This window comes from Ranitomeya imitator, chromosome 4, assembly GCF_032444005.1.
Source record: "Ranitomeya imitator isolate aRanImi1 chromosome 4, aRanImi1.pri, whole genome shotgun sequence".
In the NCBI taxonomy this organism is placed as follows: domain Eukaryota; kingdom Metazoa; phylum Chordata; class Amphibia; order Anura; family Dendrobatidae; genus Ranitomeya; species Ranitomeya imitator.
Window position 1 is genome coordinate 90,905,952 of NC_091285.1, and position 17,916 is coordinate 90,923,867.

Below are 17,916 nucleotides of genomic sequence, written 5' to 3' on the forward strand. Positions count from 1 at the left end.
CTTGAAATGTTTTTGTACTTATTCTTATGATTTTGCTAACATGCAAATTAACATGTGATTTAATCTTTTGTGTTTGTATAATTTTGCGGTTTTCAGTTAAGATAAGGAATCTTAAAAATCATGCTGTTAAAGGTAGCATGGCCGAGTGGTCTAAGGCACTGGATTTAGGCTCCAGTCTCTTTGGAGGCGTGGGTTCAAATCCCACTGCTGCCAGTGTATTTTGACTTTGAAACTTTTTAGCTTATATTTATGATTTTGCTAATAGAAAAATTAGCATGTGCTTTATTATTTTGTATTTGTATGAGTGCATGCTTTGCTGTTTTGCAAAAGACAGTAGATAGAATCATTGCTTTTTCCTTTTTGCTTAGAGACCTATCCATTTTTCACCTTGAAGAAGTTAAAATGTAGGTAAATTCACTAAACTTACTCTAGGGAAGCTTTTTTCATATAGTATATTAAGGTAGCATGGCCGAGCGGTCTAAGGCGCTGGATTAAGGCTCCAGTCTCTTCAGAGGTGTAGGTTCAAATGCCAGTAGGCAGAACTTTTTGATCTAATTCAAATGATTTTGTATTTGCATGAGTGTGTGGGTTTCTGTTTAGGAAAAGACAGTTGATAGAATCATTGTTTTTTCCTATTGTTTAGAGACTTAACCATTTTAAAACAGACCTGTAGGTTTAAATCCCACTGCTGCCAGTAGTAAGAGTTCCTTAAAACCTTTTTATCTTATTCTTATACATACGCTAACATACAAAATTAGCATATGCTTTAATCCCACTGCTGCCAGTATTATGCGGTCTTGAAATGTTTTTGTACTTATTCTTATGATTTTGCTAACATGCAAATTAACATGTTATTTAATCTTTTGTATTTGTATACTTTTGCGGTTTTCAGTTAAGATAAGGAATCTTAAAAATCATGCTGCTAATGGTAGCATGGCCGAGCGGTCTAAGGCTCTGGATTAAGGCTCCAGTCTCTTCAGAGGCGTGGGTTCAAATCCCACTGCTGCCAGTAGGTCTTCAGAACCTTTAGATATAATTCTTATGATTTTGTATTTGCATGAGTGTGTGGATCTCTGTTTAGGAAAAGACAGTTGATAGAATCATTGGTTTTTCCTATTGTTTAGAGACTTAACCATTTTACAACAGACCTGTAGGTTCAAATCCCACTGCTGCCAGTAGTAAGAATTCCTTAAAACCTTTTTATCTTATTCTTATAACTATGCTAACATACAAAATTAGCATATGCTTTAATCCCACTGCTGCCAGTATTATGAGGTCTTGAAATGTTTTTGTACTTATTCTTATGATTTTGCTAACATGCACATTAGCATGTGATCTAATCTTCTTTTGTATTTGTATGATTTTTCGGTTTTCAGTTAAGATAAAGACCATTGATAGAATCATTGGTTTTTCCTAATGTTTAGAGACATGCCCTTTTTCCAACATGCACTAATTTTAAATTTTGTCAAATGTACTTCACTTACTCTAAGGAAGCCTACTTAATCATGCTGAGTATGACTCAGCAGTATGAGTTCTTGAAAATCTTTTGATCTTATTCTTATAATTATGATAACAGACAAAATTTGCATGTGCTTTCATCCCACTGCTGCCAGTTTGATATGTGCTTAAAAATTGTTTTGAACTTACTCTTATGATTTTACTAACATACAAACTTGAAAAAACGAAATTTGAACTGCATTACTGCACTAGAAATATGAAAGATAAGAGAGATGCCTTAACGTGGCTACGAGGTACACATAAAATTGGCCATTTTTGTGCGCTAAAAGCTCTCATTTTTCATATTTCTAGTGCAGTAATGCAGTTCAAATTTCGTTTTTTCAAGTTTACATGTTTTGGCGCTGCAGTGTGCTGCCCTATTTATTTAACTATATACGAGTTGGCGACTCTGGGTTCAGCACCTGTTCACACTCAGTCTATGTTTGGATGTGCAGGTCAGGTTTTTGAAATGTACTTTTGCCCTGTCCTGTATTTGAATATGCCATTTGATGTATGTAACTGTTCTCTGGTTTCTATTAGCTGTAATTTATGTATTTTCTTGTGCTGGGAGTTCACCTGTAACAATATGTCTCCTTCCCCCAATACTTGCAGCCCTAAGCTATAATGTAACTAAGGTTTGTCAACACCACTAGTGAAGAATAGCCATTCTTTCTCACAACAGGTGGCTAGGCATATGTACATACTAGATAGACTAAGAGCAGCAGACCAGTCTAGAATCTTCAGGTGGACCCAACCATTGAATAGAAGGTGTGACCCCTACCCCCCTTCATGGGCGGATCCCAGGAGCCCAGACAATCCATTCTTATTTTTGAGATCAGATGTGAGTTGATCCTTAACCCCTTCATGACCCAGCCTATTTTGACCTTAAAGACCTTGCCGTTTTTTGCAATTCTGACCAGTGTCCCTTTATGAGGTAATAACTCAGGAACGCTTCAACGGATCCTAGCGGTTCTGAGATTGTTTTTTCGTGACATATTGGGCTTCATGTTAGTGGTAAATTTAGGTCAATAAATTCTGCGTTTATTTGTGATAAAATCGGAAATTTGGCGAAAATTTTGAAAATTTCGCAATTTTCACATTTTGAATTTTTATTCTGTTAAACCAGAGAGATATGTGACACAAAATAGTTAATAAATAACATTTCCCACATGTTTACTTTACATCACCACAATTTTGGAAACAAAATTTTTTTTTGTTAGGAAGTTATAAGGGTTAAAATTTGACCAGCGATTTGTCATTTTTACAACGAAATTTACAAAACCATTTTTTTTAGGGACCACCTCACATTTGAAGTCAGTTTGAGGGGTCTATATGGCTGAAAATACCCAAAAGTGACACCATTCTAAAAACTGCACCCCTCAAGGTACTCAAAACCACATTCAAGAAGTTTATTAACCCTTCAGGTGCTTCACAGCAGCAGAAGCAACATGGAAGGAAAAAATGAACATTTAACTTTTTAGTCACAAAAATTATCTTTTAGCAACAATTTTTTTATTTTCCCAATGGTAAAAGGAGAAACTGAACCACGAAAGTTGTTGTCCAATTTGTCCTGAGTACGCTGATACCTCATATGTGGGGGTAAACCACTGTTTGGGCGCACGGCAGGGCTTGGAAGGGAAGGAGCGCCATTTGACTTTTTGAATGAAAAATTGGCTCCACTCTTTAGCGGACACCATGTCACGTTTGGAGAGCCCCCGTGTGCCTAAAAATTGGAGCTCTCCCACAAGTGACCCCATTTTGGAAACTAGACGCCCCAAGGAACTTATCTAGATGCATAGTGAGCACTTTGAACCCCCAGGTGCTTCACAAATTGATCCGTAAAAATGAAAAAGTACTTTTTTTTCACAAAAAAATTCTTTTAGCCTCAATTTTTTCATTTTCACATGGGCAACAGGATAAAATGGATCCTAAAATGTGTTGGGCAATTTCTCCTGAGTACGCCGATACCTCATATGTGGGGGTAAACCACTGTTTGGGCACATGGTAAGGCTCGGAAGGGAAGGAGCGCCATTTGACTTTTTGAATGAAAAATTATTTCCATCGTTAGCGGACACCATGTCGCGTTTGGAGAGCTCCTGTGTGCCTAAACATTGGCGCTCCCCAACAAGTGACCCCATTTTGGAAACTAGACCCCCCCAAGGAACTTATTTAGATGCCTAGTGAGCACTTTAAACCCTCAGGTGCTTCACAAATTGATCTGTAAAAATGAAAAAGTACTTTTTTTTTACAAAAAAATTATTTTCGCCTCAATTTTTTCATTTTCACATGGGCAGTAGGATAAAATGGATCATAAAATTTGTTGGGCAATTTCTCCCGAGTACGCCGATACCTCATATGTGGGGGTAAACCACTGTTTGGGCACACGGCAGGGCTCGGAAGGGAAGGCGCGCCATTTGACTTTTTGAATGGAAAATTAGCTCCAATTGTTAGCGGACACCATGTCGCGTTTGGAGAGCCCCTGTGTGCCTATGCATTGGAGCTCCCCCACAAGTGACCCCATTTTGGAAACTAGACCCCCCCAGGAACTTATCTAGATGCATATTGAGCACTTTAAACCCCAAGGTGCTTCACAGAAGTTTATAACGCAGAGCCATGAAAATAAAAAATAATTTTTCTTTCCTCGAAAATGATTTTTTAGCCTGGAATTTCCTATTTTGCCAAGGATAATAGGAGAAATTGGACCCCAAATATTGTTGTCCAGTTTGTCCTGAGTACGCGGATACCCCATATGTGGGGGTAAACCACTGTTTGGGCGCACGGCAGGGCTCGGAAGGGATGGCACGCCATTTGGCTTTTTAAATGGAAAATTAGCTCCAATCATTAGCTGACACCATATCACGTTTGGAGAGCCCCTGTGTGCCTAAACATCGGAGATCCCCCAGAAATGACCCCATTTTGGAAACTAGACCCCCAAAGGAACTAATCTAGATGTGTGGTGAGGACTTTGAACCCCCAAGTGCTTCACAGAAGTTTATAACGCAGAGCCATGAAAATAAAAAAAAAAATATTTTCTCAAAAATGATCTTTTAGCCTGCAATTTTTTTTATTTTACAAAGGGCAACAGGAGAAATTTGACCCCAAAAGTTGTTGTCCAGTTTCCAGTGGTGAGCACTTTGAACCCCCAAGTGCTTCACAGAAGTTTATAATGCAGAGCCGTGAAAATAATAAATACGTTTTCTTTCCTCAAAAATAATTATTTAGCCCAGAATTTTTTAATTTTCCCAAGGGTAACAGGAGAAATTTGACCCCAATATTTGTTGTCCAGTTTCTCCTGAGTACGGTGATACCCCATATGTGGGGGTAAACTACTGTTTGGGCACATGCCGGGGCTCGGAATTGAAGTAGTGACGTTTTGAAATGCAGACTTTGATGGAATGGTCTGCGGGCGTCACATTGCGTTTGCAGAGCCCCTGGTGTGCCTAAACAGTAGAAACCCCCCACAAGTGACCCCATTTTAGAAACTAGTCCCCCAAGGAACTTATCTAGATATGTGGTGAGCACTTTGAACCCCCAAGTGCTTCACAGACGTTTACAACGCAGAGCCGTGAAAATAAAAAATCATTTTTCTTTCCTCAAAAATGATGTTTTAGCAAGCATTTCTTTATTTTCACAAGGGTAACAGGAGAAATTGGACCCCAGTAATTGTTGCGCAGTTTGTCCTGAGTATGCTGGTACCCCATATGTGGGGGTAAACCACTGTTTGGGTGCACGTCGGGGCTCGGAAGTGAGAGAGCACCATTTGACTTTTTGAATACAAGATTGGCTGGAATCAATGGTGGCGCCATGTTGCGTTTGGAGACCCCCTGATGTGCCTAAACAGTGGAAACCCCTCAATTCTAACTCCAACACACCCCTAACCCTTATCCCAACTGTAGCCGTAACCCTAATCACAACCCTAACCCCAACACACCCGTAACCCCAACACACCCCTAACCCTAACCACAACCCTAATTCCAACCCAACCCTAGCCCTAAGGCTATGTGCCAACGTTGCGGATTCGTATGAGATTTTTCAGCACCATTTTTGAAAAATCCGCGGGTAAAAGGCACTGCGTTTTACCTGCGGAATTACCGCGGATTTCCAGTGTTTTTTTGTCCGGATTTCACCTGCGGATTCCTATTGAGGAACAGGTGTAAAACGATGCGGAATCCGCACAAAGAATTGACATGCTGCGGAAAATACAACGCAGCGTTCCCGCGTGGTATTTTCCGCACCATGGGCACAGCGGATTTGGCTTTCCATATGTTTACATGGTACTGTAAACCTGATGGAACTCTGCTGCGGATCCGCAGCGGCCAATCCGCACCGTGTGCACATAGCCTAATTCTAAAGGTATGTGCACACGCTGCGGAAAACGCTGCGGATCCGAAGCAGTTTGCCATGAGTTTACAGTTCAATGCAAACCTATGGAAAACAAAAATAGCTGTACACATGCTGCAGAAAAACTGCACGGAAACGCAGCGGTTTACATTCCGCAGCATGTCACTTCTTTCTGCGGATTCCGCAGCGGTTTTACAACTGCTCAAATAGAAAATCGCTGTTGTAAAACCGCATTGAAATGCGCAGAAAAAACATGGTAAATCCGCCATAAATCCGCAGCGGTTTAGCACTGCGGATTTATCAAATCCGCAGCGGAAAAATCCGCAGAGGACCAGAATACGTGTGCACATACCGAAACCCTAACCCTACCCCTAACTCTAACCCTACCCCTACCCCTAACCCTAATTCTTACCCCAACCTTAGTGGGGAAAAAAAAAATATTTTTTTTATTGTCCCTACCTATGGGGGTGACAAGGGGGGGTCATTTACTATTTTTTTTATTTTGATCACTGAGATATAACCTTATGATCTCAGTGATCAAAATTCACTCTGGAACGAATCTGCCGGCCGGCAGATTCGGCGGGCGCACTGCACATGCGCCCGCCATTTTGGAAGATGGCGGCGCCCAGTGTTGTGAATTCTGTGGCTGAATTCACTCCTGTGGTCACAAGTGGTACTGCAGCTTCTGAGCTTCCTCCCTCAGGTGTTCTGGTGAGCTCGTTAACTGCTTCATTACTTAACTCCGCCTGATGCTGCTATCCTTGCTCCTTGTCAATGTTTCAGTGTTGGATCTGAGCTTCTCCTGATTGTTCCTGTGACCTGCTGCTCTGTATAGCTAAGTGCTTTTTGCTTTTTTTGTTGCTTTTTTTCTGTCCAGCTTGTCTTTTGTTTTGCTGGAAGCTCTGAGACGCAAAGGGTGTACCGCCGTGCCGTTAGTTCGGCACGGTGGGTTTTTTTTTTGCCCCCTTTGCGTGGTTTTGCTTTAGGGTTTTTTGTAGACTGCAAAGTTCGCTTTACTGTCTTCGCTCTGTCCTAGAATATCGGGCCCCACTTTGCTGAATCTATTTCATCCCTACGTTTTGTCTTTTCATCTTACTCACAGTCATTATATGTGGGGGGCTGCCTTTTCCTTTGGGGAATTTCTCTGGGGCAAGTCAGGCCTATTTTTCTATCTTCAGGCTAGCTAGTTTCTTAGGCTGTGCCGAGTTACCTAGGCAGTTGTTAGGCGCAATCCACAGCCGCTTTTAGTTGTGTTTAGGATAGGATCAGGTGTGCAGTCTACAGAGTTTCCACGTCTCAGAGCTCGTTCTTGTATTTTTGGGTATTTGTCAGATCACTGTGTGCGCTCTGATCGCTAAGCACACTGTGTTTCTGGATTGCCTTCATAACACCTGTCATTAGCAAACATAACAGTACAAGGAGCCAAACTAATGATTCTCAATAGAGGGAAAGAAAAAGTTCTGACATCATTTTTTTTTTTTTCTGCTCTGTGTTCACTTTTTTTTTTCCCCTAGACATTTGGGTGATTCTGGACACAGGTGTGGACATGGATATTCAGGGTCTGTGCTCTTCAATGGATAATCTCGTTATAAATGTACAAAAAATTCAAGATACTATTGATCAGAAATCTATGTTAGAACCAAGAATTCCTATTCCTGATTTGTTTTTTGGAGATAGAACTAAGTTTCTAAGTTTCAAAAATAATTGTAAGCTATTTCTGGCCTTGAAACCTCATTCTTCTGGTAATCCTATTCAACAGGTTTTGATTATTATTTCTTTTTTGCGCGGCGACCCTCAAGACTGGGCATTTTCTCTTGCGCCAGGAGACCCTGCATTGAGTAGTGTCGATGCGTTTTTCCTGGCGCTCGGATTGCTGTACGATGAGCCTAATTCAGTGGATCAGGCTGAGAAAAATTTGCTGGCTTTGTGCCAGGGTCAGGATGATATAGAAGTATATTGTCAGAAATTTAGGAAATGGTCAGTACTCACTCAGTGGAATGAATCTGCGCTTGCAGCTTTGTTCAGAAAGGGTCTCTCTGAGGCTCTTAAGGATGTCATGGTGGGATTTCCTATGCCTGCTGGTTTGAATGAGTCTTTGTCTTTGGCCATTCAGATCGGTCGACGCTTGCGCGAGCGTAAATCTGTGCACCATTTGGCGGTACTGCCTGAGGTTAAACCTGAGCCTATGCAGTGCGATAGGACTATGACTAGAGTTGAACGGCAGGAATACAGACGTCTGAATGGTCTGTGTTTCTACTGTGGTGATTCCACTCATGCTATTTCTGATTGTCCTAAGCGCACTAAGCGGTCCGCTAGGTCTGCCGTCATTGGTACTGTACAGTCCAAATTCCTTCTGTCCATTACCTTGATATGCTCTTTGTCGTCGTTTTCTGTCATGGCGTTTGTGGATTCGGGCGCTGCCCTGAATCTGATGGATTTGGATTATGCTAAACGTTGTGGGTCTTTCTTGGAGCCTTTGCGGTGTCCTATTCCATTGAGAGGAATTGATGCTACACCTTTGGCCAAGAATAAACCTCAATACTGGGCCCAGCTGACCATGTGCATGGCTCCTGCACATCAGGAAGTTATTCGCTTTCTGGTGTTGCATAATCTGCATGATGTGGTCGTGTTGGGGTTGCCATGGCTACAAACCCATAATCCAGTATTGGATTGGAATTCCATGTCGGTATCCAGCTGGGGTTGTCAGGGGGTACATGGTGATGTTCCATTTTTGTCGATTTCGTCATCCACCCCTTCTGAGGTCCCAGAGTTCTTGTCTGATTATCAGGATGTATTTGAAGAGCCCAAGTCCGATGCTCTACCTCCGCATAGGGACATATTCGCCCATCGTCATCACCACTGGGAGCAGGGTTCTTCTTTGTAGCCAAGAAGGATGGTTCGCTGAGACCGTGTATTGATTACCGCCTTCTTAATAAGATCACTGTTAAATTTCAGTATCCCTTGCCATTGTTATCTGACTTGTTTGCTCGGATTAAGGGGGCTAGTTGGTTTACTAAGATAGATCTTCGTGGTGCGTATAATCTGGTGAGAATCAGGCAAGGAGATGAATGGAAAACTGCATTCAATACGCCCGAGGGTCATTTTGAGTATCTAGTGATGCCGTTCGGACTTGCCAATGCTCCATCTGTGTTTCAGTCTTTAATGCATGACATCTTCCGTGAGTATCTGGATAAATTCCTGATTGTTTACTTGGATGACATTTTGATCTTCTCAGATGATTGGGAGTCTCATGTGAAGCAGGTCAGAATGGTTTTTCAGGTCCTGCGTGCTAACTCTTTGTTTGTGAAGGGATCAAAGTGTCTCTTCGGTGTGCAGAAAGTTTCATTTTTGGGGTTCATCTTTACCCCTTCTACTATCGAGATGGATCCAGTTAAGGTCCAAGCCATCCAGGATTGGATTCAGCCGACATCTCTGAAAAGTCTGCAAAAGTTCCTGGGCTTTGCTAATTTTTATCGTCGCTTCATCTGTAATTTTTCTAGCATTGCCAAACCATTGACCGATTTGACCAAGAAGGGTGCTGATTTGGTTAATTGGTCTTCTGCTGCTGTGGAAGCTTTTCAGGAGTTGAAGCGTCGTTTTTGTTCTGCCCCTGTGTTGTGTCAGCCAGATGTTTCTCTTCCGTTCCAGGTCGAGGTTGATGCTTCTGAGATTGGAGCAGGGGCGGTTTTGTCACAGAGAGGTTCTGATTGCTCAGTGATGAAACCATGTGCTTTCTTTTCCAGGAAGTTTTCGCCCGCTGAGCGTAATTATGATGTGGGCAATCGAGAGTTGCTGGCCATGAAGTGGGCATTCGAGGAGTGGCGTCATTGGCTTGAAGGAGCTAAGCATCGCGTGGTGGTATTGACTGATCATAAGAACTTGACTTATCTCGAGTCTGCCAAGCGCTTGAATCCTAGACAGGCCCGTTGGTCGTTATTTTTTGCCCGCTTCGACTTTGTGATTTCGTACCTTCCGGGCTCTAAAAATGTGAAGGCGGATGCTCTGTCTAGGAGTTTTGTGCCCGACTCTCCGAGTTTATCTGAGCCAGCGGGTATCCTCAAGGAAGGAGTCATTGTGTCTGCCATCTCCCCTGATTTGCGGCGGGTGCTGCAAAAATTTCAGGCGAATAAACCTGATCGTTGTCCAGCAGAGAAACTGTTCGTCCCTGATAGGTGGACTAATAAACTTATCTCTGAACTTCATTGTTCGGTGTTGGCTGGTCATCCTGGAATCTTTGGTACCAGAGAGTTAGTGGCTAGATCCTTCTGGTGGCCATCTCTGTCACGGGATGTACGTACTTTTGTGCAATCCTGTGGGATTTGTGCTAGGGCTAAGCCCTGCTGTTCTCGTGCCAGTGGGTTGCTTTTGCCCTTGCCGGTCCCAAAGAGGCCTTGGACACATATTTCGATGGATTTCATTTCTGACCTTCCCGTTTCTCAAAAGATGTCAGTCATTTGGGTGGTCTGTGATCGCTTTTCTAAAATGGTCCATCTGGTGCCCTTGGCTAAATTGCCTTCCTCCTCTGATTTGGTACCTTTGTTCTTTCAGCATGTGGTTCGGTTGCATGGCATTCCTGAGAATATTGTTTCTGACAGAGGTTCCCAGTTTGTTTCAAGGTTTTGGCGAGCCTTTTGTGGTAGGATGGGCATTGACCTATCCTTTTCCTCGGCTTTCCATCCTCAGACTAATGGCCAGACCGAACGAACCAATCAGACCTTGGAAACATATCTGAGATGTTTTGTTTCTGCAGACCAGGATGATTGGGTGTCCTTTTTGCCGTTGGCTGAGTTCGCCCTTAATAATCGGGCCAGCTCGGCTACCTTGGTTTCTCCATTTTTTTGCAATTCTGGGTTCCATCCTCGTTTCTCTTCAGGACAGGTTGAGTCTTCGGACTGTCCTGGTGTGGATTCTGTGGTGGATAGGTTGCAGCAGATCTGGACTCAGGTAGTGGACAATTTGATCTTGTCCCAGGAGAAAGCTCAACTTTTCGCTAATCGCAGACGCCGTGTGGGTCCCCGACTTCGTGTTGGGGATCTGGTTTGGTTATCTTCTCGTCATATTCCTATGAAGGTTTCCTCTCCTAAATTTAAACCTCGTTTTATTGGTCCGTATAGGATTTCTGAGGTTCTCAATCCTGTGTCTTTTCGTTTGACCCTCCCAGACTCCTTTTCCATACATAATGTATTCCATAGGTCGTTGTTGCGGAGATACGTGGCACCTATGGTTCCATCTGTTGAGCCTCCTGCCCCGGTTTTGGTGGAGGGGGAATTGGAGTATATTGTGGAGAAGATTTTGGATTCTCGTGTTTCTAGACGGAAACTCCAGTATCTGGTTAAATGGAAGGGTTATGCTCAGGAAGATAATTCCTGGGTTTTTGCCTCTGATGTTCATGCTTCCGATCTTGTTCGTGCCTTTCATGCGGCTCATCCTGGTCGGCCTGGGGGCTCTGGTGAGGGTTCGGTGACCCCTCCTCAAGGGGGGGGTACTGTTGTGAATTCTGTGGCTGAATTCACTCCTGTGGTCACAAGTGGTACTGCAGCTTCTGAGCTTCCTCCCTCAGGTGTTCTGGTGAGCTCGTTAACTGCTTCATTACTTAACTCCGCCTGATGCTGCTATCCTTGCTCCTTGTCAATGTTTCAGTGTTGGATCTGAGCTTCTCCTGATTGTTCCTGTGACCAGCTGCTCTGTATAGCTAAGTGCTTTTTGCTTTTTTTGTTGCTTTTTTTCTGTCCAGCTTGTCTTTTGTTTTGCTGGAAGCTCTGAGACGCAAAGGGTGTACCGCCGTGCCGTTAGTTCGGCACGGTGGGTTTTTTTTTGCCCCCTTTGCGTGGTTTTGCTTTAGGGTTTTTTGTAGACTGCAAAGTTCGCTTTACTGTCCTCGCTCTGTCCTAGAATATCGGGCCCCACTTTGCTGAATCTATTTCATCCCTACGTTTTGTCTTTTCATCTTACTCACAGTCATTATATGTGGGGGGCTGCCTTTTCCTTTGGGGAATTTCTCTGGGGCAAGTCAGGCCTATTTTTCTATCTTCAGGCTAGCTAGTTTCTTAGGCTGTGCCGAGTTGCCTAGGTAGTTGTTAGGCGCAATCCACAGCCGCTTTTAGTTGTGTTTAGGATAGGATCAGGTGTGCAGTCTACAGAGTTTCCACGTCTCAGAGCTCGTTCTTGTATTTTTGGGTATTTGTCAGATCACTGTGTGCGCTCTGATCGCTAAGCACACTGTGTTTCTGGATTGCCTTCATAACACCTGTCATTAGCAAACATAACAGCCCAGGAAAGAAGACGGACGGTCCCCGGGAGGCCAGGTAAGTATAAGGAGGGGGAGATCAGGGCACGGGGGGGGCGTCGGAGCACGGGGGGGTGGATCGGAACACGGGGGGGTGGATTGGAGCACGGAGTGGGGGATCGCTGTGCGGGCGGGTGGATCGGAGCACGGGGGGGGAATCGCTGTGCGGGGGGGATCGCTGTGCGGGGGGGGATCGGAGTGCGGGGGGGTTTGATTGGAGCACGGGGGTGTGATTGGAGCACGGGGGGAGCGGGCAGGAGGACGGGGGAGCGGAGCACAGGACCGAGGGGAGCAGACCACAGATCGGGGGGCTGGGGGGGTGATCGGAGGAGTGGGGTGGGTGCACATTAGTGTGTCCAGCCATGGCCGATGATATTGCAGCATCGGCCATGGCTGGATTGTAATATTTCACCATTTTTTTAGGTGAAATATTACAAATCGCTCTGATTGGCAGTTTCACTTTCAACAGCCAATCAGAGCGATCGTAGCCACGAGGGGGTGAAGCCACCCCCCCTGGGCTAAACTACCACTCCCCCTGTCCCTGCAGATCGGGTGAAATGGGAGTTAACCCTTTCACCCGATCTGCAGGGACGCGATCTTTCCATGACGCATATGCTGCGTCATAGGTCGGAATGGCACCGACTTTCATGACGCAGCGTATGCGTCAAAGGTCGGGAAGGGGTTAAAGGGGAAGGAGTGGGGATTCTTAGCTGAGGCAAGACCCCACGTCTATCTGTGACTGCGGAAGCGAACGGGATGAGACTTGAGCTGAGGACATATCTCGTCATTCGTGAGATTGTTTTGGGATCCCTTGGACTCATGTGGACTATTGCTTTGTTAGCTGGCACAAGGATTATCGGGAAGTGCCCCCGAATCTGTTCTGTTGGACTCGTGGAAGGACTATTGTTTCGTTTATCGGGTGCGGGATTACTGGAAAGCACCTCCAGATCTGTTTATTTACTTGGGCTTATTGTGGACTTCTGGTGGACTTGAAGGACATTATGGATATTTGATGTTGTATGCTCCCTGCTTTAATAAATCTCATTGGATCATCCCTTGGCCTGTTGTCCCTTCCTGCTCTGCTGTACACCCCATCACAAACTGGTTGGCAGCAGTGGGATCAGAGCAGAAGGAATGGAGGACAAAGGCCCATCAACATTGGGAACCAGCACCGCAGAGTACAAGAACTGGACTGCGATGAACCTACAAACAAAGGCCCATGAAGTAGGAGTCCGTTTTAACCCTCCGTCACATACAACTGATCTGACAGGCGCTTCTCTTTTACTTTCATTTCTCCTTCCTCACCAGATTGTGAGGAAACCCCCTCCCTCCAGGTAGTCTCCTGTCTCTTGAAGGTCTGTGAAACCTGATATCACAGTTGGATTTCAGAGCTTCAGGGGAGAGGATATAGCTGCACAGATCTCTCAGGCTCATTGTATGTGAATACGTCACATTCAGTAAGGTTGGTATTTTATGTTTTTATTTATCACAATAGTTTATTTAGCTTGTTTTATGAATGTATAGCACAAAATGTGAGGATATTTCATAGAAATAAGGGAGATTTTATAAAAGAAAGTGTGCTGCTCAGGCATATACAGTAGTTCCCTAACATATTCCTTCTCTTGCTTCAGATTATCTGCTGAAATGGAGAGGAAAATGTACAATTTATCCAAACAACTTGATGTTGAGGAAGTAACAAACATGCTGTTAGATGATAGAGACCTCACACTGAATGAGGATTTAGGAGAGGAAAGTGAGATTGATTCTCATGATGAGGTGGAAGAATGTGTCCTGGATTCTGAAACAGAGCAAGATGGTGACAGTGGTGAGGATGAAGAAGTTGGATCATATTATATTGGAAAAGATAAAAATACTAAATGGAACAAGAAGCCATTCCAGAAAAAACGTAGGGAACCTTTAAACATTATTACTCACCTTCCTGCAGTAATAGGAACTGCACGTAATGCAAAAACTGCAGTTGAATGCTGGAACAGTATATTTACAGATGACATTCTGGACTCTATTGTCACATATACCAACCAATATATAGACATTATAAAGGACAAGTACATCTGCAACAGAACCATCAAGCCCACAGATGAAATAGAACTGCGTGCTTTTTTTGGATTACTGTACCTTGCAGGAGCTCATAGGGCAAATAGACAAAGTTTGGAGGAACTTTGGGGTAAAGATGGGGATGGAGTTGAAAAATGTAGCCTTGTTATGTCCATAAACAGATTCAAGATTCTAATTCGTTGCCTTCGGTTTGACGACAGAACTACCCGAACCGAACGCAAAACACATGACCGACTTGCTCCAATTCGTGATATATTTCAAAGATTTGTTGTAAACTGTAAACAAAGTTATTACTAGTGTTGAGCGATACCGTCCGATACTTGAAAGTATCGGTATCGGATAGTATCGGCCGATACCCGAAAAATATCGGATATCGCCGATACCGATATCCGATACCAATACAAGTCAATGGGACATCAAGTATCTGAAGGTATTCTCATGGTTCCCAGGGTCTGAAGGAGAGGAAATTCTCCTTCAGGCCCTGGGATCCATAGGGATGTGTAAAATAAAGAATTAAAATAAAAAATATTGATATGCTCACCTCTCCGGCGGCCCCTGGACATCACGCTGCTAACCGGGAGGCTTCTTTGTTTAAAATGAGCGCGTTTAGGGACTTCCATGATGTCACGGCTTGTGATTGGTCGCGTGCCGCTCATGTGACCGCCACGCGACCAATCAGAAGCCGCGACGTCATTCTCAGGTCCTAAATTCCTAGAATGAGGAGTATAGGACCTGAGAATGACGTCGCGGTCGCTGGACACATTGCAGGATACACATCAGGGGAACAGCTGGCATTATGTTTAAAATGAGTGCGTTGAGGACCTGCGAATGACGTCCCGGCTTCTGATTGGTCGCGTGCCGCCCATGTGACCGGCACGCGACCAATCAGAAGCCACGACGTCATTCGCAGGTCCTTAATTCCTAGAATTAGGAGTTTTTGTGAATGAGAATGATGTCGCGGCTTCTGATTGGTCGCGTGCCGGTCACATGGGCGGCACGCGACCAATCAGAAGCCGCGACGTCATTCTCATTCACTAAACTCCTAATTCTAGGAATTCAGGACCTGCGAATGACGTCACGGCTTCTGATTGGTCGCGTGCCGGTCACATGGGCGGCACACGACCAATCAGAAGCCGGGACGTCATTCGCAGGTCCTAAAGGCGCGCATTTTAAACAAAGAAGCCTCCCGGTTAGCAGCGTGATGTCCAGGGGCCGCCGGAGAGGTGAGCATATCAATATTTTTTATTTTAATTCTTTATTTTACACATCCCTATTGATCCGATACCGATACCCGATATCACAAAAGTATCGGATCTCGGTATCGGAATTCCGATACCGTAAGTATCGGCCGATACCCGATACTTGCGGTATCGGAATGCTCAACACTAGTTATTACCCTGGAGAGAATCTCACTATTGACGAAATGCTCCCTGGTTTTCGTGGTAGATGTGCCTTTCGTCAATATATTCCATCAAAGCCAAACAAATATGGAATAAAAATTTATGCCCTTGTTGATGCCAGTAAGACCTACACTTACAACCTGGAAGTTTATGCAGGAAAACAACCAGAAGGTCCTTACTGTGTGAGCAACAAACCCATTGATGTTGTAAAAAGACTGGCTGAACCCTTATTTGGATCGGGTCGCAATATTACAGCTGACAATTGGTTTACAAGTTGTGATCTGAAAATTCAGAAGCTGTCATATGTGGGAACTGTAAGAAAAAACAAAAGGGAATTGCCGCCACAGTTTGTAAGTGTGAAAGAGAGACAACAGTACAGCAGTATGTTTGCATTCCATAATGGAAAGGCTTTAGTTTCCTATGTACCACATGCCAAAAAAATCGTACTTCTTCTATCAACACTTCATGATGATGCTGCCATCGATCCTGGGACTGGGGCAGAAAAAAAACCGGAGATAATTACATTTTACAATGCCACCAAAGGGGGTGTGGATACAGCAGATCAGATGTGCTCCACTTTCAACGTCAGCAGAAACATCAAACGCTGGCCAATGGTCATATTTTTTGCTATGTTGAATTTGGGTGGTATAAATTCACAAGTAATTTATCTTGAAAACAAGCTTGAACCACTCCGTAGACGATTGTATCTGAAAAAATTGGCCCATGAACTAGTACTTGGAGAGCTACGCAGGAGAAGCGTGAAAACAATCGGTATCCCCTCTCGCCTTCAAGTTCAGCTCAAAAGGTTCCGCCCAGAAGATGATGGTGAAAAGTCACCATCTGCACCACCTCACAAAAGAAGGAGATGCACCACCTGCCAAACGGAAAGCGGAACCAGAAGGCTTTCAAATTATGAATGTCTCAAATGTCATAAAGCAATTTGCCTGACACATGCAAAAATGGTGTGTAATTCTTGCTATTTGCTCTGCAAGTGTGACTTTTTCTGGGGAAACCTCAGCATCTACTTCTGATTGAATATGTTTTTAATAGTACTTAAGGTACCTTAAAATTAAGTTTGTGTTCAAAAATTTTCTTTGTACATTTTTGTGAGAGAGTCGAACTGGGGACTATTTGGCGGGAGTTTTGAAAAGTTTGTATTTCATAGTTATTAGTTTTATGTTAAGTAAATGTTTTTTTTGCAACTGATTATGTGTAGTCTCTTTTATTACATCCCTATGAAGGTCACTGATCACTTTTAGAGCACTGAAATTGCAAACATTAGATATTATAGGCATTTTTCCAGCAGGTGCCTGACAGGCACATTGTATGTGAACTCGTTAGTCCGAATATTGTATGTGACGGAGGGTTAAAGGACTCTCCAAGGAGCAGCTAATTGAGGCTTTGGAAGGAGTTCGCCTGCAAGATGACACTGAGGAAGGATCCTCACAGCAAATGGAGGAAAGACTGCAGCCGGAGGTAAATACCCAAAAAAGTCAGTGGGTTGTGTGGTACGAGGAGGAGTTGGCATTTCTGGGAGAAGAGGCCACCATAGACGATAAGAGGAAGGCCATTCACAGAGCTCAGGAGATGGCATTGCTGGAGCAGATCGCTTTGGAAGCAGCTAGAAGCTCCAGACAGACTGTAACCTCAGCACCCACCATGAGGGAACTCCCCAGAGTGTCCCACAAAGACTTTAAGCCCTTTAATGAGGCTGCAGGCGACATTGAGGGCTTCTTCCAGGACTTTGAGCATCAGTGTTGATTAATGGAAGTACCGGAAAGGGAGCGAGTTCGACATCTTGTGGGGTTCTTAGAGGGTGGAGCTGCTGAAGCCTATAGAGCTATGGACCCTCGGGGGAACTGTGAGTATGCGGCGATTAAACAGACTATTCTAGAACATTATGCTATGTTAAACCTTGTTATCTTATTCTTATAATTATGCTAACATACAAAATTAGCATATGCTTTAATCCCACTGCTGCCAGTATTATGCGGTCTTGAAATGTTTTTGTACTTATTCTTATGATTTTGCTAACATGCAAATTAACATGTGATTTAATCTTTTGTATTTGTATAATTTTGTGGTTTTCAGTTAAGATAAGGAATCTTAAAAATCAAGCTGTTAAAGGTAGCATGGCCGAGTGGTCTAAGGCGCTGGATTTAGGCTCCAGTCTCTTTGGAGGCGTGGGTTCAAATCCCACTGCTGCCAGTGTATTTTGACTTTGAAACTTTTTAGCTTATATTTATGATTTTGCTAATAGAAAAATTAGCATGTGCTTTATTATTTTGTATTTGTATGAGTGCATGCTTTGCTGTT

At 43.8% G+C, this 17,916-nt stretch overlaps 2 non-coding genes across 2 annotated transcripts; both read left to right on the plus strand.

Annotated features, from left to right (window-relative positions):
* Nucleotides 1-131: 131 nt before the first annotated feature.
* On the plus strand, nt 132-213 carry TRNAL-UAG (transfer RNA leucine (anticodon UAG)). Its single transcript has one exon. It is a non-coding gene; the product is annotated as a tRNA-Leu (tRNA).
* Nucleotides 214-17,726: 17,513 nt separating this feature from the next.
* Nucleotides 17,727-17,808, plus strand: TRNAL-UAG (transfer RNA leucine (anticodon UAG)). The gene has a single exon. It is a non-coding gene; the product is annotated as a tRNA-Leu (tRNA).
* Nucleotides 17,809-17,916: the final 108 nt, after the last annotated feature.